We start from the raw sequence: 17,926 nt of genomic DNA on the forward strand, positions 1-17,926 counted from the left end.
CGCAATATATGCGTCAAAGTAAACACATCGTAACTTATGGATTTCCCAATGTGATATCCCCCATCTTTTGAACGAAAGCCTTTTATAAACCAAGGCATTCTTGGAACGTTCTTCGAATGTCTTACAAACTGATCTCGCCTTAAATAGTTGTGCCGAGGAATTTTGACCGACTCTAGACAAGATTTCATCAATCATGTCTCCGGGTAGGTCTCTTAAACTATTGGGTTGTCTATCCATTTTGTGTTTTTATACTGTAAAATAGACAAGAGTTAGATTCATAAAAAAAATACTTATTAATACAAGCAATTTTTACATATATCATAAAACATAAGCACACTATATTACATATATTACACCACACTAATACAACTATCTCATTCTGACTCGCTCGTTTCTTCTTGTTCGGTTTTGGTTCGTTTTGCCAAGTTTCTAGGGATATATGATGTTCCCCTAATACGAGCCGTCGTTGTCCACATTGGTTTAGAAAAACCTGGTGGTTTAGAGGTTCCCGGGTCATTGTTACAACTTAAGGACTTCGGGGGTTGACGATACAAATAAAGTTCATCGGGGTTGGAATTAGATTTCTCTATTTTTATGCCCTTTCCCTTATTATTTTCTTTTGCCTTTTTAAATTCAGTTGGGGTAATTTCTATAACATCATCGGAATTCTCGTCGGAATCCGATTCATCGGAGAATTGGTAATCCTCCCAATATTTTGCTTCCTTGGCGGAAACACCATTGACCATAATTAACCTTGGTCGGTTGGTTGAGGATTCTCTTTTACTTAACCGTTTTATTATTTCCCCCACCGGTTCTATTTCTTCTTCCGGTTCCGATTCTTCTTCCGGTTCCGATTCTTCTTCCGGTTCCGACTCTTCTTCCGGTTCCTCTTCAGGAACTTGTGAATCAGTCCACGAATCATTCCAATTTACATTTGACTCTTCATTATTATTAGGTGAGTCAATGGGACTTGTTCTAGAGGTAGACATCTATCACATAATATCAAACACGTTAAGAGATTAATATATCACATAATATTCATATGTTAAAAATATATAGTTTCCAACAAAAATGTTAACCAATCATTTTTAAAGAAAACACGGTCGAAGTCCAGACTCACTAATGCATCCTAACAAACTCGATAAGACACACTAATGCAAATTTTCTGGTTCTCTAAGACCAACGCTCGGATACCAACTGAAATGTCCCGTTCTTATTGATTAAAAACGTTCCATATTAATTGATTTCGTTGCGAGGTTTTGACCTCTATATGAGACGTTTTTCAAAGACTGCATTCATTTTAAAACAAACCATAACCTTTATTTCATCAATAAAGGTTTAAAAAGCTTTACGTAGATTATCAAATAATGATAATCTAAAATATCCTGTTTACACACGACCATTACATAATGGTTTACAATACAAATATGTTACAACAAAATAAGTTTCTTGAATGCAGTTTTTACACAATATCATACAAGCATGGACTCCAAATCTCGTCCTTATTTTAGTATGCGACAGCGGAAGCTCTTAATAATCACCTGAGAATAAACATGCTTAAAACGTCAAAAAAAATGTTGGTGAGTTATAGGTTTAACCTATATATATCAAATCATAATAATAGACCACAAGATTTCATATTTCAATATACATCCCATACATAGAGATAAAAATCATTCATATGGTGAACACCTGGTAACCAACATTAACAAGATGCATATATAAGAATATCCCCATCATTCCGGGACACCCTTCGGATATGATATAAATTTCGAAGTACTAAAGCATCCGGTACTTTGGATGGGGTTTGTTAGGCCCAATAGATCTATCTTTAGGATTCGCGTCAATTAGGGTGTCTGTTCCCTAATTCTTAGATTACCAGACTTAATAAAAAGGGGCATATTCGATTTCGATAATTCAACCATAGAATGTGGTTTCACGTACTTGTGTCTATTTTGTAAATCATTTATAAAACCTGCATGTATTCTCATCCCAAAAATATTAGATTTTAAAAGTGGGACTATAACTCACTTTCACAGATTTTTACTTCATCGGGAAGTAAGACTTGACCACTGGTTGATTCACGAACCTATAACAATATATACATATATATCAAAGTATGTTCAAAATATATTTACAACACTTTTAATATATTTTGATGTTTTAAGTTTATTAAGTCAGCTGTCCGTGTTAGTAACCTACAACTAGTTGTCCACAGTTAGATGTACAGAAATAAATCGATAAATATTATCTTGAATCAATCCACGACCCAGTGTATATGTATCTCAGTATTGATCACAACTCAAACTATATATATTTTGGAATCAACCTCAACCCTGTATAGCTAAATATTATCTTGAATCAACTCAAAAAGTATAGGTTTGTAATCAGAAAAATAAGTTACAAGTCGTTTTTGTAAAGGTAGTCATTTCAGTCGAAAGAACGACGTCTAGATGACCATTTTAGAAAACATACTTCCACTTTGATTTTAACCATAATTTTTGGATATAGTTTCATGTTCATAATAAAAATCATTTTCTCAGAATAACAACTTTTAAATCAAAGTTTATCATAGTTTTTAATTAACTAACCCAAAACAGCCCGCGGTGTTACTATGACGGCGTAAATTCGGTTTTACGGTGTTTTTCGTGTTTCCAGGTTTTGAATCATTAAGTTAGCATATCATATAGATATAGAACATGTATTTAGTTGATTTTAAAAGTCAAGTTAGAAGGATTAACTTTTGTTTGCGAACAAGTTTAGAATTAACTAAACTATGTTCTAGTGATTACAAGTTTAAACCTTCGAATAAGATAGCTTTATATGTATGAATCGAATGATGTTATGAAAATCATTACTACCTTAAGTTCTTTGGATAAACCTACTGGAAAAGAGAAAAATGGATCTAGCTTCAACGGATCCTTGGATGGCTCGAAGTTCTTGAAGCAGAATCATGACACGAAAACAAGTTCAAGTAAGATCATCACTTGAAATAAGATTGTTATAGTTATAGAAATTGAACCAAAGTTTGAATATGATTATTACCTTGTATTAGAATGATAACCTACTGTAAGAAACAAAGATTTCTTGAGGTTGGATGATCACCTTACAAGATTGGAAGTGAGCTAGCAAACTTGAAAGTATTCTTGATTTTATGTAACTAGAACTTGTAGAATTTATGAAGAACACTTAGAACTTGAAGATAGAACTTGAGAGAGATCAATTAGATGAAGAAAATTGAAGAATTAAAGTGTTTGTAGGTGTTTTTGGTCGTTGGTGTATGGATTAGATATAAAGGATATGTAATTTTGTTTTCATGTAAATAAGTCATGAATGATTACTCATATTTTTGTAATTTTATGAGATATTTCATGCTAGTTGCCAAATGATGGTTCCCACATGTGTTAGGTGACTCACATGGGCTGCTAAGAGCTGATCATTGGAGTGTATATACCAATAGTACATACATCTAAAAGCTGTGTATTGTACAAGTACGAATACGGGTGCATACGAGTAGAATTATTGATGAAACTGAACGAGGATGTAATTGTAAAAATTTTTGTTAAGTAGAAGTATTTTGATAAGTGTATTGAAGTCTTTCAAAAGTGTATAAATACATATTAAAACACTACATGTATATACATTTTAACTGAGTCGTGAAGTCATCGTTAGTCGTTACATGTAAGTGTTGTTTTGAAACCTTTAGGTTAACGATCTTGTTAAATGTTGTTAACCCAATGTTTATAATATCAAATGAGATTTTAAATTATTATATTATCATGATATTATCATGTATGAATATCTCTTAATATGATATATATACATTAAATGTCTTTACAACGATAATCGTTACATATATGTCTCGTTTAAAAATCATTAAGTTAGTAGTCTTGTTTTTACATATGTAGTTCATTGTTAATATACTTAATGATATGTTTACTTATCATAGTATCATGTTAACTATATATATATCCATATATATGTCATCATATAATTTTTACAAGTTTTAACATTCGTGAATCACCGGTCAACTTGGGCAGTCAATTCTCTATATGAAACATATTTCAATTAATCAAGTCTTAACAAGTTTGATTGCTTAACATGTTGGAAACATTTAATCATGTAAATATCAATCTCAATTAATATATATAAACATGGAAAAGTTCGGGTCACTACATTACACACGACGGAGCAGCCTATACAGCGGAGAACGCTGGATGGATAACTCCACAAAACTATTGTTTCCAGCCTTCCTGATGCTACTTTTATGCAACCATTACGCCTTTTATGCGTGTATACGATAGGATACACCATTAAGTCCCCCCAGTTTAATGACTTAAGCATTTGAAAAATGTTTAAGTTATTAAACTATTGATAACGCATGCCAAACTAGCCTGCTCATTGCCCATTTGCATCGGGGAAAACATTATAGGCATTAAATGCAGACGAATTCTACTGACGCTGTTATGATTAATTTTACACGGTTGAGATCCTCCACGCGCCTCCAGCTGTAAAAGTGTTATTTCGTACCCCACGTTTAAACTCGCCCGTACACGTGTCTCAATCGTGGCCATAAAAATTGCATCGATGAACTCCTATATAAACCGTCATAACCCTTTTATCTTCACTTTTTTACCTGTTGCCAAGATCTAAAAAGCACATTTCTCCCCAAATCTTCATCGCATTCTTCAATTTTCAACTTTTTAAGGTTTAGCATCTTCCAAGGTCAGTTATACTTCATCCTTCTGCTATTTTCTTCTTGTTGCTATTTTCTTTTTGTAAGTTTTTCGTATGCCCGAGAGACATATTTAATTAATGTGGCTAACATGTTATGATCCAAGTCGGGTCATACCCAATAACAAGCTTACCGACACCTTTATCGTATTTTGATCTTAACGATTGGATCGTTGATTGAATTACGCAACACTTGAAATTTAAGAAAAATGGTTTTCTTAAATAATATTACTTGATGTGTATATAAATTATGGTATAATTTATATAACAAGAATTTAATTATTTATAGGTTAAATAATTAATAAAGTTAAGTTACATTTTATAAAATTGGTTTTATAAAATAATGTAAACATAACTCATAATATGGATTTAATTATTTATAGGTTAAATAATTAATTTAGTTATGTTACATTTTGTAAAGTTAGTTTTGTAAAATATATAATGTGCAAGTTTATAAAAATGTATTTTATAAAATCTAGTTTTATAAATACTAGTTTTATAAAAACTAGTTTTATAAAATCTAGTCTTATAAAATAAGTTTATAAAAGATTGGAAGTGTCATGGGAGTATGGAGAAGGTATGCTCTTTTGACTTGCTTTTACCTTGTTACTTGCATTCCATGTGCATATTAACCAATACATTTTGCAAGACCAACACACACATGCAATACACATCATAAACTAGCAAAAAAATTTCTGCATACTCCCTTAATTGGAGCTGCTGCTGCCGTGACCTTTCTTAGGGGTAGGAGAGCTCATTTTAATTTTTTGCAAGTCTATTTCAAGTGTAAGTTAAATCCTAACCAAAGTACAAAGTGTTGGTGGCAAGCTTAGGGTATATCATCTTGAGGTTTCATACTTTTGGAACTCCATTCATCATCATCATCTTCATCACTCATCAACAAGCTTGGAGTAGGTATAAACCCTTTTCTTGCTTGTAGTTTGTAAGTATGTTTCACAACTTGATCCTAATTCGGATTTAACTTTAATTGGTTAAAGATTAACTTGTTCTAAAATGGTAATTACTTGCTTCCGCTTTTAATTGATTCTTAAAATGTTTTATACATAATGGAACTTGTTAAATCCCAACAATGGTATCGAGAGCCGAAGTTGTTGAAATATGCTTCGAGATGATTTATTAAACTCACTATAATTTTGCATTTTATGTACATGCATGAAAGTAAAATGCAAGATATTATATGTTTGGGTGGGTTACATGTTTGGCCGAATTTAGGGAGGTTTCAAATGGGTTTGGAACTTGCCATTTGGTCATATTTTGTTGTATGTTGTTGTTCACAATCAAGACTTGGCCTTGTGTTTGAATGGATGCATGTTTGGTTGATTTAATTTATTCATTTGGCATGTAATATTAATTCATTCATGTGGTTGTATTATTCATGCAATTTGGTTTGTAATATTATTATTTTGGTTATGTAATTTATTTTATATTTGGCATGTAAAATAGATTAGGTTGTATTTTCATTTTTAGAGAAAAATGTATTAGGATATATTTTTTTTGTAAAAGATGAAGATGCAAGATGAAGAACACAAGAAGAAGCATTTTGGATGCAAGATTAAGTGGGAGATTTAAAATATCCTACTTTGTGTTATGACCCCTTTACCGGTGACATTTGTTTTCGGCTAAACAAATGTCTACCAAATCGGCTTGATTGTGAACACATTTGTTTGCATGCGTGGTTGTTTTATTTCTTGTATGATTGTAGATTGTGTATGTTACTACAACAAGTTATCACACAAGTTAACAACAAGCATAACTACAATTTAATTGGTTAAATTATTAACGACATGCAAAACGTCAATTTAAATGGTTAAATTAAAAACGGCTAAAAGGACATTAATAAACGGTTATTAAGAACATGATAAGGATCATATATATAAAATGGTTTACATCATGTAATTGGCTAAAATTACTAGACTTGAAAATGGATTTCAAATGAACCATACACTAAATGCATGTTGGTGTATGGCATATATGTTTTCTCAAACTAGAATTAATGAAAACTTAAAATCCCTTAATCAACATAGCAAACAAGTTAAACGCCATCCTTTTGTGTGACACTTAAAAATATTAGGGAACTCATAATGGGATAAAGGTCACCTAACCGTTATAAGCAAACTAATATGGTTAAGGTAAAATTCACATGCTTGTGGGATAAAGGTCACCTAACCACTTGCATGTTAATTTTACATGTTTACACAAGTAGGACGACTTGATTTGGGAATCATGAACTTAGGGTCACCGAAGCATGAGGAACAAATAGGCGTTGATGGGATAAATATGCCATGCAAAAGGATTGCATGATCCCATAATTTAGAAGTTGCAAAAGGATTGCAATTGTCATATAAATGACTACCTAGCTAAATCAAATAACGGGATAAAGGTCACCTAACCGAAATTTGATTTACCGTTGGATTCTAATATTTAATAAGACAATTATAATATAAAAGGGTATTGTTTATTAAATTTGAAATCAATACTTAAATGAACTTTGTTAATTTTGTAGATGGCCGCTAATAACAACAAAAACATGCAAAACGCACCACTTAACCTAAACAACCTATCGTTGAGGTCTCTCCTTGAGAAAGACAAACTCAACCATACGAACTTTATGGATTGGTTCCGTAATCTTAGGATTGTCCTCAAACTCGAGGATAAAGCGTATGTGTTGGAGGACCCCATTCCCGATCAACCCGACATGGATGATACGGAGGGCATGGCCTACTATGACAAATATTGTGCCGATTCGGTGCAAGTTGGTTGCCTAATGCTTGGGACTATGATACCCAAACTCCAAAAGGATTTCGAACATCATAGTGCATATGACATGATAACGCAATTGAAGGAGATGTTCCTTCAACAAGCACGTATCGAGCGCTTCGAAACGGTTCGAGCGCTACATGCATGTCGTATGGATGACACCCAATCCGTCTCCTCCTATGTCCTCAAAATGAAAAGCCTCATTGATCGCGCAAACCGTCTTAACCTCAACATTTCTAATGAGCTAGCCACCGATCTTATCCTAAACTCCTTGTCAAAGAGGTTTGACCAATTTGTAATTAATTACAATATGAATGGGATGGATAAGACCATCGGTGAGCTTCATGGCATGTTAAGGACGGCCGAAACAAGCATGGGTAAAAGGGCTTCACCCGTGCTAATGATCAATGATGGCGGGTCAAAAGGTAACAACACCTCTAAGCCTAAGGTGGCTAAGAGAAAAGGACCCGCCTATCAAGGCAAGGGAAAGGGGAGGATGATTACCCCAACCAAAAACAAGAACAAGAAGCAAAAGGTTACCGGACAAGCAAACCCCAAGGAAGACCCGTGCTTCGGTTGCGGTGAAATGGGTCACTGGAAACGGAACTGCCCGGTCTACCTTAAGGAGTTGAAGGAAAAGAGGGATGTTGGGCAAACCTCAGGTAACATATATATGGTATATATAGAGCTTAGTATTACTTCTTCTAATACATGGGTATTAGACACTGGATGTGGAACTCACATTTGCAATTCTTTGCAGGGGTTCAAAAGAAGTAGCAAGCAAACGGGAACATCAAGTCTCTTTATGGGTAATGGAGCCAAAGTGCAAGTGAAGGCTCAAGGAGACTTTGTATTAAAGCTTCCAAGTGGTTTGGAACTTATTTTGAACAATGTTTTGTATGCACCGGATTTATGTCGAAACATTATTTCAGTTTCCCGTTTAAAACAATGTGGTTTTTATCTTAATTTTGTTAATAATGATATCCATGTTTATTTAGATAATGTATTCTATTTTAAGGCTTCACCTTCGAATGGAATTTATGAATTGGTTCATAATGATACATCATCTAGTAGCTCAATATACCATACTAGCACCAAGAGACTCAAAAGGGATTTGAGTGATTCCTACTTATGGCATTGTCGCCTTGGTCACATAAACAAGAACCGAATGCATACACTTCAAAAGAATGGACTCTTGAAATCAAATGAGATGGACTCGTTTGATGTGTGTGAATCTTGTTTACAAGGCAAAATGACTAAAGCACCTTTCAAAGGGACCTATGAAAGGGCTAAGGACTTATTGGGATTAATACATTCGGATGTATGTGGACCCTTTAAGCCCATAGCTAGGAATGGTGAAAGATACTTCGTTACTTTCATTGATGACTTCAGTCGTTTTGGATATGTCTACTTGTTAAGACATAAGGACGAAACTTTTGAAGCATTCAAAGAATATCAAAGCGAAGTACAAAATCAACTCAATAAGACAATCAAGGTACTTCGTACCGATAAAGGAGGTGAATACCTAAGCGATGCTTTCCAAGATCATCTTAGGAGTTGTGGGATTATCTCACAAATTACTCCACCAGGAACACCCCAACTTAATGGAGTTTCCGAAAGGAGGAACTGAACCCTAATGGATATGGTTCGATCTATGATGGCAAGAAGCTCGTTACCTCTATCGTTTTGGGGTTATTGTCTATGCTCCGCGGCTCGTATTTTAAATATGGCCCCAACCAAGAAAGTGGAACGAACTCCTCATGAGATGTGGTTTGGAAAACCTCCGTCTCTATCATACTTAAAGGTATGGGGATGTGAAGCTTATCCTAAGCGTTACGTCCCTAATAAGTTGAATGCTCGATCCACAAAGTGTATCTTCATAGGATATCCCAAGGATGATATGGGATACTATTTCTATGATCAAACCGAGCAAAATGTATTTGTTGCTCGAAAGGCTGAATTCCTTGAAACTAAGTTCCTAATGGAAGGAAATAGTGAGAGGAAGATAGATCTTGAAGAAGTTCAAGATCAAGTAGATGATACACAATTGGTTGACACTAGCGCTCAACATGAAAATGTTGAGAGTGATCAAATGGATTATCAAAATACACAAGACGTTCGCAGATCTGGTAGGATTAGTAATCCTCCTGAGAGATATGGGTTTCTCATGGATGGTTGCTATGTGGTTGATTTGGATGAACCAACAAACTACCAAGATGCTTTATCAAGGATTGATAAGGATAAATGGCAGGAAGCCATGAACGCTGAGATGCAATCCATGTATGACAACCAAGTTTGGGAACTTGTTGAACAACCTACTGGCTCAAGGCTAGTTGATTGTAAATGGCTTTTCAAGATGAAAACCGACATACATGGAAACTTGGATACATATAAAGCTAGACTTGTAGCAAAAGGTTTCACTCAAACTCAAGGGGTTGACTATGATGAAACTTTTTCGCCTGTGGCAATGCTAAAGTCTATTAGGATATTACTTGCCATTGCTGCTCATTATGTTTATGAAATATGGCAAATGGATGTCAAGACCGCTTTCCTAAACGGACATCTTGAGGAAGATGTCCACATGGTTCAGCCTGAAGGTTTTGTTGATCCGAATATCCTAAGAAAGTATGCAAGTTAAAGAAGTCAATCTACGGATTGAAACAAGCATCTAGAATGTGGAATCATCGTTTTAATGAGGAGGCCAAGAAATTTGGCTTCATTAAAAATGGTGATGAAGCTTGTGTATACAAGAAAGCTAGTGGGAGCACTATCATGTTCCTTGTACTATATGTGGATGATATATTGTTATTTGGAAATGATATTCCAGAAATGCAAGGTGTTAAAACGTGGTTAAGCAAATGCTTCTCCATTAAGGATCTTGGGGAAGCACAATACATTTTGGGGATTGGGATCTACAGGGATAGATCCAAGAAACTGATAGGTTTAAATCAAAGTGCATACATTGAAAAGATCTTGAAAAGGTTCAAGATGGAGAACTCTAAGAAAGGTTTGGTACCTATTCAAAAGGGAACACTTCTCAGTTCATCTCAGTGCCCCACCACGAAAGATGAACAGGAGAGAATGAAGAAAGTCCCATATGCTTCTGCCATTGGGTCAATCATGTATGCAATGATATGCACTAGACCGGATGTGTCATGCGCTCTTAGCCTGACAAGTAGATACCAGAATAACCCAGGAAACAGTCATTGGATTGCTGTTAAAAGTATATTGAAATACCTTAGGAGGACTAAGGATATGTTTCTTATATATGGGTCTGGTGAGGAGGAACTCGCTGTAAAAGGTTACGTGGACGCGAGTTTCCAAACTGATCGTGATGATTCTCGATCACAATCCGGTTATGTCTTCACATTAAATGGAGGTGCGGTCTCTTGGAAGAGTTCAAAACAGGATGTTGTTGCTCTATCCACTACAGAGTCAGAGTACATCGCCGCATCATTGGCAGCTCAGGAAGCTGCATGGATGAAGAAATTCATCGACGACTTAGGAGTAGTCCTTTCCATTCAGGACCCTCTTGAGATCTTTTGTGACAACGAGGGTGCGATTGCTCAAATCAAGGAACCTCGTGCTCATCAAAAGACCCGTCACATTGAGCGGAGATTCAACTACATAAGGGATGAAGTTGAAAAGGGAAAGATATGTATTCGCAAAGTTCACACAGATCTTAATATAGCGGATCCTCTCACGAAGCTCTTACATGGATCAAAACATGCAGGACATGTTTGTGCATTAGGGCTTCGATATTCTAGTGATTGGTCATGATCTGTTTTAAGTATTGTAACGGAACGAAATTGTTCAAACTCATTAACATAATTATGGTTTAATTTATTTTGAGTTATGTTCCTATTTTGCATATTTTATCCATGAATAAGTAATTATTCTAAATTTCGTAGTCGATCACATTTGTGGGAACAAGTGTGAGGTTTAGACTATTATGAACTTGGATTGGTATACATGCACGGGATGAATGTGGGGCAAGGTTGCAACCAAGGTTCATAGATATTTGTGGGATACAAATATTGGAAGACCCGCCCTCAAGATTTACAAAATGGAGCCTTTGTGGTTGATCACATGTAATCTTGAGTAAAGGCGAATATCATTGTATCCTCTGACCTGAGATACATATTGGGTTCGGATATCTACCGAGTATCGTACCTTGATTCCTTCCTTCGCTATTCTGAAATATGGTAGTTCACAAGGAAGAGCTCAGGCATAATGCAAGGTACATATTTAGGACGTATGTAGTCAAGATGGAATTTGTCCCTCTTATTCGTTGAGAGTCAGATGTCTAAGGCCTGATAAAGTTATATCTAAAAGAGAGTGATCACTCTGTATCTCTTGGATTTAACATGACATCTAGGACGAAAGAATATAATGAAAAATTCACCTATTCATATTCGAGATGGGAACTCAAAAGGGATGATGTTATTGAATGGCACAAAGTCATAACATATTGGGGGTGGTGGACGGTCGTTAGGTGGTATCCATCACTTGCATTAATTTCTTATGTTTCTCGTGCAAGTGGGAGATTGTAAGTTTTTCGTATGCCCGAGAGACATATTTAATTAATGTGGCTAACATGTTATGATCCAAGTCGGGTCATACCCAATAACAAGCTTACCGACACCTTTATCGTATTTTGATCTTAACGATTGGATCGTTGATTGAATTACGCAACACTTGAAATTTAAGAAAAATGGTTTTCTTAAATAATATTACTTGATGTGTATATAAATTATGGTATAATTTATATAACAAGAATTTAATTATTTATAGGTTAAATAATTAATAAAGTTAAGTTACATTTTATAAAATTGGTTTTATAAAATAATGTAAACATAACTCATAATATGGATTTAATTATTTATAGGTTAAATAATTAATTTAGTTATGTTACATTTTGTAAAGTTAGTTTTGTAAAATATATAATGTGCAAGTTTATAAAAATGTATTTTATAAAATCTAGTTTTATAAATACTAGTTTTATAAAAACTAGTTTTATAAAATCTAGTCTTATAAAATAAGTTTATAAAAGATTGGAAGTGGCATGGGAGTATGGAGAAGGCATGCTCTTTTGACTTGCTTTTACCTTGTTACTTGCATTCCATGTGCATATTAACCAATACATTTTGCAAGACCAACACACACATGCAATACATATCATAAACTAGCAAAAAAAATTCTGCATACTCCCTTAATTGGAGCTGCTGCTGTCGTGACCTTTCTTAGGGGTAGGAGAGCTCATTTTAATTTTTTGCAAGTCTATTTCAAGTGTAAGTTAAATCCTAACCAAAGTACAAAGTGTTGGTGGCAAGCTTGGGGTATATCATCTTGAGGTTTCATACTTTTGGAACTCCATTCATCATCATCATCTTCATCACTCATCAACAAGCTTGGAGTAGGTATAAACCCTTTTCTTGCTTGTAGTTTGTAAGTATGTTTCACAACTTGATCCTAATTGGGATTTAACTTTAATTGGTTAAAGATTAACATGTTCTAAAATGGTAATTACTTGCTTCCGCTTTTAATTGATTCTTAAAATGTTTTATACATAATGGAACTTGTTAAATCCCAACACTTTTTGTTTCACCCGTGATGTCAACCGAACCTGATGTCTGCTGCTCGGCGGTGGTAGTGTCATCCGCTGTCCGTTCAGTGTCTGTCTGTTCAGTCCTGGACTCACTGTCAGAACTGCTGATAATGATTTCTTCCCTCTTTTTAGCAGCAGCAGCATCAGCAGCAGCTTTAGCCTCAGCTGCAGCTCTCTCTACCTCTAGCTCTTCAGTAGTTTTGTCACGAGCAGTGACCTCCACTTCATCATCAAGATCGACGGATAAAAGAGCAGAATGAACCTACATCACGGAGTTGGCTGCAAAAATTAAACATAGACAGCAATATAAGCAAACATGATAAACAATAGACACGCATTTATATATAATAGGATGATCATATCACATCCTACCCTGGTTCTTCTCACGGAGTACTGGAATAGAAGTGCTAGGCTATTCTTGACTCACTCTGCACAGCACAAGAATTCCCTCATACCTCTCGTATGATCTGGGTGGAAGGCGGAGCTCTTTCAAACTATTTACTATCCGCTGCTCTGCGGCAGAAATCTTAACACCCTTTCCTACACCAGCATCAATAGCACCCCATTCTCGGACAATGGAGTACTCCTCCAGAATAATAGTCTCATCAACAAAGAAAAATGGACTTTTCCAATCCTTCAAGTTTGATACTCTATTTGTTCCAACAAAATGAGTATTTCATTTACCATCAATAGTAACCCAGCAGTCACTAATTGTGCGAATTCTAAACAAAGAGAGAAAAACTTTAATACGAGGCTTAATATTAGCAGCATTGCAGTACATTTCAAAAAGGATGATTTTTTGAAGGCCATGGGGATGCATTTGATTAAGGCAGGCCTTATAATATCTAAGAAGGCGAAGGAGAAAGTTAGTAAGGGGAACACGGAGGTTGTCGTGGGTAATTTGTAAGGCGTATAAAGTAATTTTTTCGTCAGGAGGGTTGTCAGCAGTTTGTTTGTTGGTAGGCAGAACAGGGTTGTATTGATTAAGATGGCGGAAGGCAATCTTTAAACCATCTAAGTATTCACTTGTCAGTGATGAAGACATCGTGCTAACTTCTGGAATGTTAGCAGTATTTGACGAAGAAGGCTTTGTGTGTTCTTGGCCAGTACTCGGTATAGAAGCCATAATAATACAGTAAAAAGATATCGACAAGAAGAAAATAGCAGAAGGATGAAGTATAACTGACCTTGAAAGATGCTAAACCTTAAAAATTTGAAAATTGAAGAATGCGATGAAGATTTGGGGAGAGATGTGCTTTTTAGATCTTGGTAAAGGTAAAAAAGTGAGATAAAAGGGTTATGACGGTTTATATAGGAATTCATCGATGCAATTTTTATGGCCACGATTGAGACACGTGTACGAGCGAGTTTAAACATGGGGTACGAAATAACACTTTTACAGCTGGAGGCGCGTGGAGGATCTCAACCGTGAAAAATTAATCATAACAGCGTCAGTAGAATTCGTCTGCATTTAATGCCTATAATGTTTTCCCCGATGCAAATGGGCAATGAGTAGGCTAGTTTGGCATGCGTTATCAAAAGTTTAATAACTTAAACATTTTTCAAATGCTTAAGTCATTAAACTGGGGGGACTTAATGGTGTATCATATCGTATACACGCATAAAAGGCATAATGGTTGCATAAAAGTAGCATCAGGAAGGCTGGAAACATCAGTTTTGTGGAGTTATCCGTCCAGCGTTCTCCGCTGTACAGACTACTACGTCGTGCGTAAGCCCTGAAGGCCGCCTAGCGCGTAAGCCCTGGCCGGAGAACGCCACCTTCAGCGTAAATTTCGGATCACAAGTAACATAACGTATCATCATCTGACACGTGTCCCCGAGCAATCTGGTGGATCTGACACTATAAATAGACCCCTTGGGTCGTCATTTTACACAGTTCAGACATTCTGTCAAATTTGAGAGCTGAGACTTCCTCTCTCTCTCTAACACTTTCTCTCACTAGAAGTCATCCGGCTAGCACTTTACGCTCTACGGACGAAAGATTGATTAAGCCACCCCACAAGTTTCTATAATTGTGAACCGGGTCTGCAGGATTATTTCCCAAGAGCAAACATCAATCGGCAACACTCGCCCACTTAAAGCTAGATTACTTCTAGTATCGTGTTGACATACTAAGCCTTACCTCATAAGAAAATAGGTGTTAACACCGTTAATTGACACATTTGTTCTTACTTGTATATCACTTTACCATTTTCCGAATATTTGATATAAAGGAACGATTTCTCAAATCAACGTGGACCTCACAACAAAGACCCGTAATCATAACACAATGTATCTGATAATTCAATCATTTGATATTATCTTTTAATTCTGTCGATAAATATATTAAAAATATGTTGAAACAAATACGTTCATGTAAAGTATTATACACCTAATATTTTGTTAACGTTTTTAATCAATATACCTATATATAATATATACATATCTATATACACATAACTGTTCGTGAATCGTCGAGCACAGTCAAAAGGTAATTGAATATATAAAAGTAGTTTAAAAATTTTGAGATTCAACTTTACAGACTTTGCTTATCGTGTCGGAATCATATAAAGATTAAGTTTAAATTTGGTCAGAAATTTCCGGGTCGTCACAAATCATTCTTTCGCTCTGGATCGCGAAGAACAAGAATCAGATCCGTTACCCAGATCCCCGAATCTCTCCGCAACAAACCCATCAACCCAACCTCTGACTCCGAACCCTTCGTGAGATCACCATCATGATTCAATTAGCGCACTAGTTACAATCATAACTTTCTAGAACAGATACCCGAATCTTGTGTGATCAACTCTCCCATATCCATGAGTTCATTGCGACCAACTAAGTCACCCGGTCTCGATACATGTTGCAAAACAAATCCCTCAGCCCGTCGTTTAATCTAACCTTGATGAAAAAACCGAAGCATCAACCATATTGAAGAAACTTGCTTTCAAATTCGTCATCACTCCCAAACTCGAAACCTTAAGCTCTTATACCACTTGTTAGGAATTTAGGGACCCAACCATGACAAGCGATTGATCTCAATCACTAACCCACGAACGACAAACGAATTAAAACGATAAATAAAGTATAAACGACACGGGTATTTAACGTGGTTATATCCCAACTCCAAAACGCGGAGAAGGGTTTACTCCACGGGCGCAAACCAGGGAGTTTCTTATATTATTGTGCACAAATATTAATATAAGAAAATCTCTGGTTAGCACCCATGGAGTAAATCCTTCTCTGCGTTTTGAAGTATTAAGTCCCGTGTCGTTTATTTATCGTTATGATTGAATTATTCGACTGTTGTTCAGTGATTATGATCAATCACTTGTCTTGGTTGGGTCCCTTAATTCCTAACAATAAGTACTTATAATAGCCTTTCCACCATCTCCCTTTACGTCTTTAAGTACTAAAGAACCACAAGGATTCTCTTAGCTGAATTCGTCAGGCCACAACTTAAGAGCATTTACATCATACATTGGTGTATATCATACTAGTGTAGTGTTTCCACTCCAAAGCCTTTTCTTTATCAGGTAAACAGCTGGTTTCGTACTTGATCATGTGATGAGAGCTTACCACTTTGAGATATGATGTGTTCTTTTCAATTGATTGATCAAAAAACTGGTGGCTGCAACAATAACATATTCAACCAAATGTGGCACAACTTGTCGGTTCACGTGTTGGATAGAAAACTATCGAATCATTGCTCAATGGTTGGCTTTGGGCCAAAACCAATTAGAGTACTTGAAATTTGGCAAGAGGATAAAGATGTTGAAAAGGTGATTGTGGACGCTTGGAATAAACATTTGCGAAATATGAGACACGATTGCTAATTTAGAGATAAGATGAAAAATGTTAAAATGACTCTCAGGAACAGTAGCAAATTAATGTAAGTTTGGAATGATTGATGAAGGGATTGTATTAGCCAAAGAAGAAGCTATGAGGTGTAAAAGAGCATTAGATGGGGATGAACTGTAAGAATTGAGTGGAACATATTTGGTAAAGTGATCAATAATCTGTCAAATGGGTCGAACCATGTCTCATGGTTCAGTAAACATGGTATATTCATTATTCGTGGCTTAACTTAATGTTCACTATATTAAATAAAGTTGATTATGTTAGAGTTTATAGTATACCTTTTGCTTGAACAGTCAGTCATTTTATCAAAAAGTTGGAAGGTATTAAAGAAACTGGGAAAAAAATTTAAAAAGAAATGAACCTGACGTGAACCGAACACGCAACCTTCTGATCTGGAGTCAGACGCGCTACCATTGCGCCACAGATCCAGATGTTTAATATCTATGTATAATGATTAATAACTAGACAGGCATTAAACTGTATTCATTCATTCGTTTATTAGTATGCATATCCAAGTCCATACAATAAAATAATACTAATAAATTATAATTAAATGAAAATGAATATTTAGTAAAGGTCATTTTGGACTTTACATTACTCGATTTTTCATATCTTTTATTATAATAACTACAAGAATAACATAACCTAATAACCATATGTATGAGTAGAATGTGGAAGTATGAAAGAAATGAGATTAGCAATTCCTTCTCAATCCTAAAATAAAGAAATAAAGGGAAGTAAATTCTTTTTCTATGTTTGACAGATAAAGAAATTGCTTTGAAGAGGACCTTCGGCCAAAGTGTATGAAAATTTTCTTTTAAATAAAGAAAAAAATAAAATAAAATAAAAAATGAGATGCCATTGAAATGGTATAATTAAATTTTCATGGATTTTAAATCCTGTTTGGAATTCAATGTTATAGTATCATATAATCTCTAAAATGAT

General features: G+C 35.3%; 1 non-coding gene across 1 annotated transcript; it reads right to left on the bottom strand.

The window, feature by feature from the left end:
* Window positions 1-17,337: 17,337 nt before the first annotated feature.
* On the bottom strand, window positions 17,338-17,409 carry TRNAW-CCA (transfer RNA tryptophan (anticodon CCA)). The gene has a single exon. It is a non-coding gene; the product is annotated as a tRNA-Trp (tRNA).
* Between the last annotated feature and the right edge of the window lie 517 nt (window positions 17,410-17,926).

The sequence above is a fragment of the Rutidosis leptorrhynchoides genome, chromosome 1, assembly GCF_046630445.1.
Source record: "Rutidosis leptorrhynchoides isolate AG116_Rl617_1_P2 chromosome 1, CSIRO_AGI_Rlap_v1, whole genome shotgun sequence".
NCBI classification, from domain to species: Eukaryota; Viridiplantae; Streptophyta; class Magnoliopsida; order Asterales; family Asteraceae; genus Rutidosis; species Rutidosis leptorrhynchoides.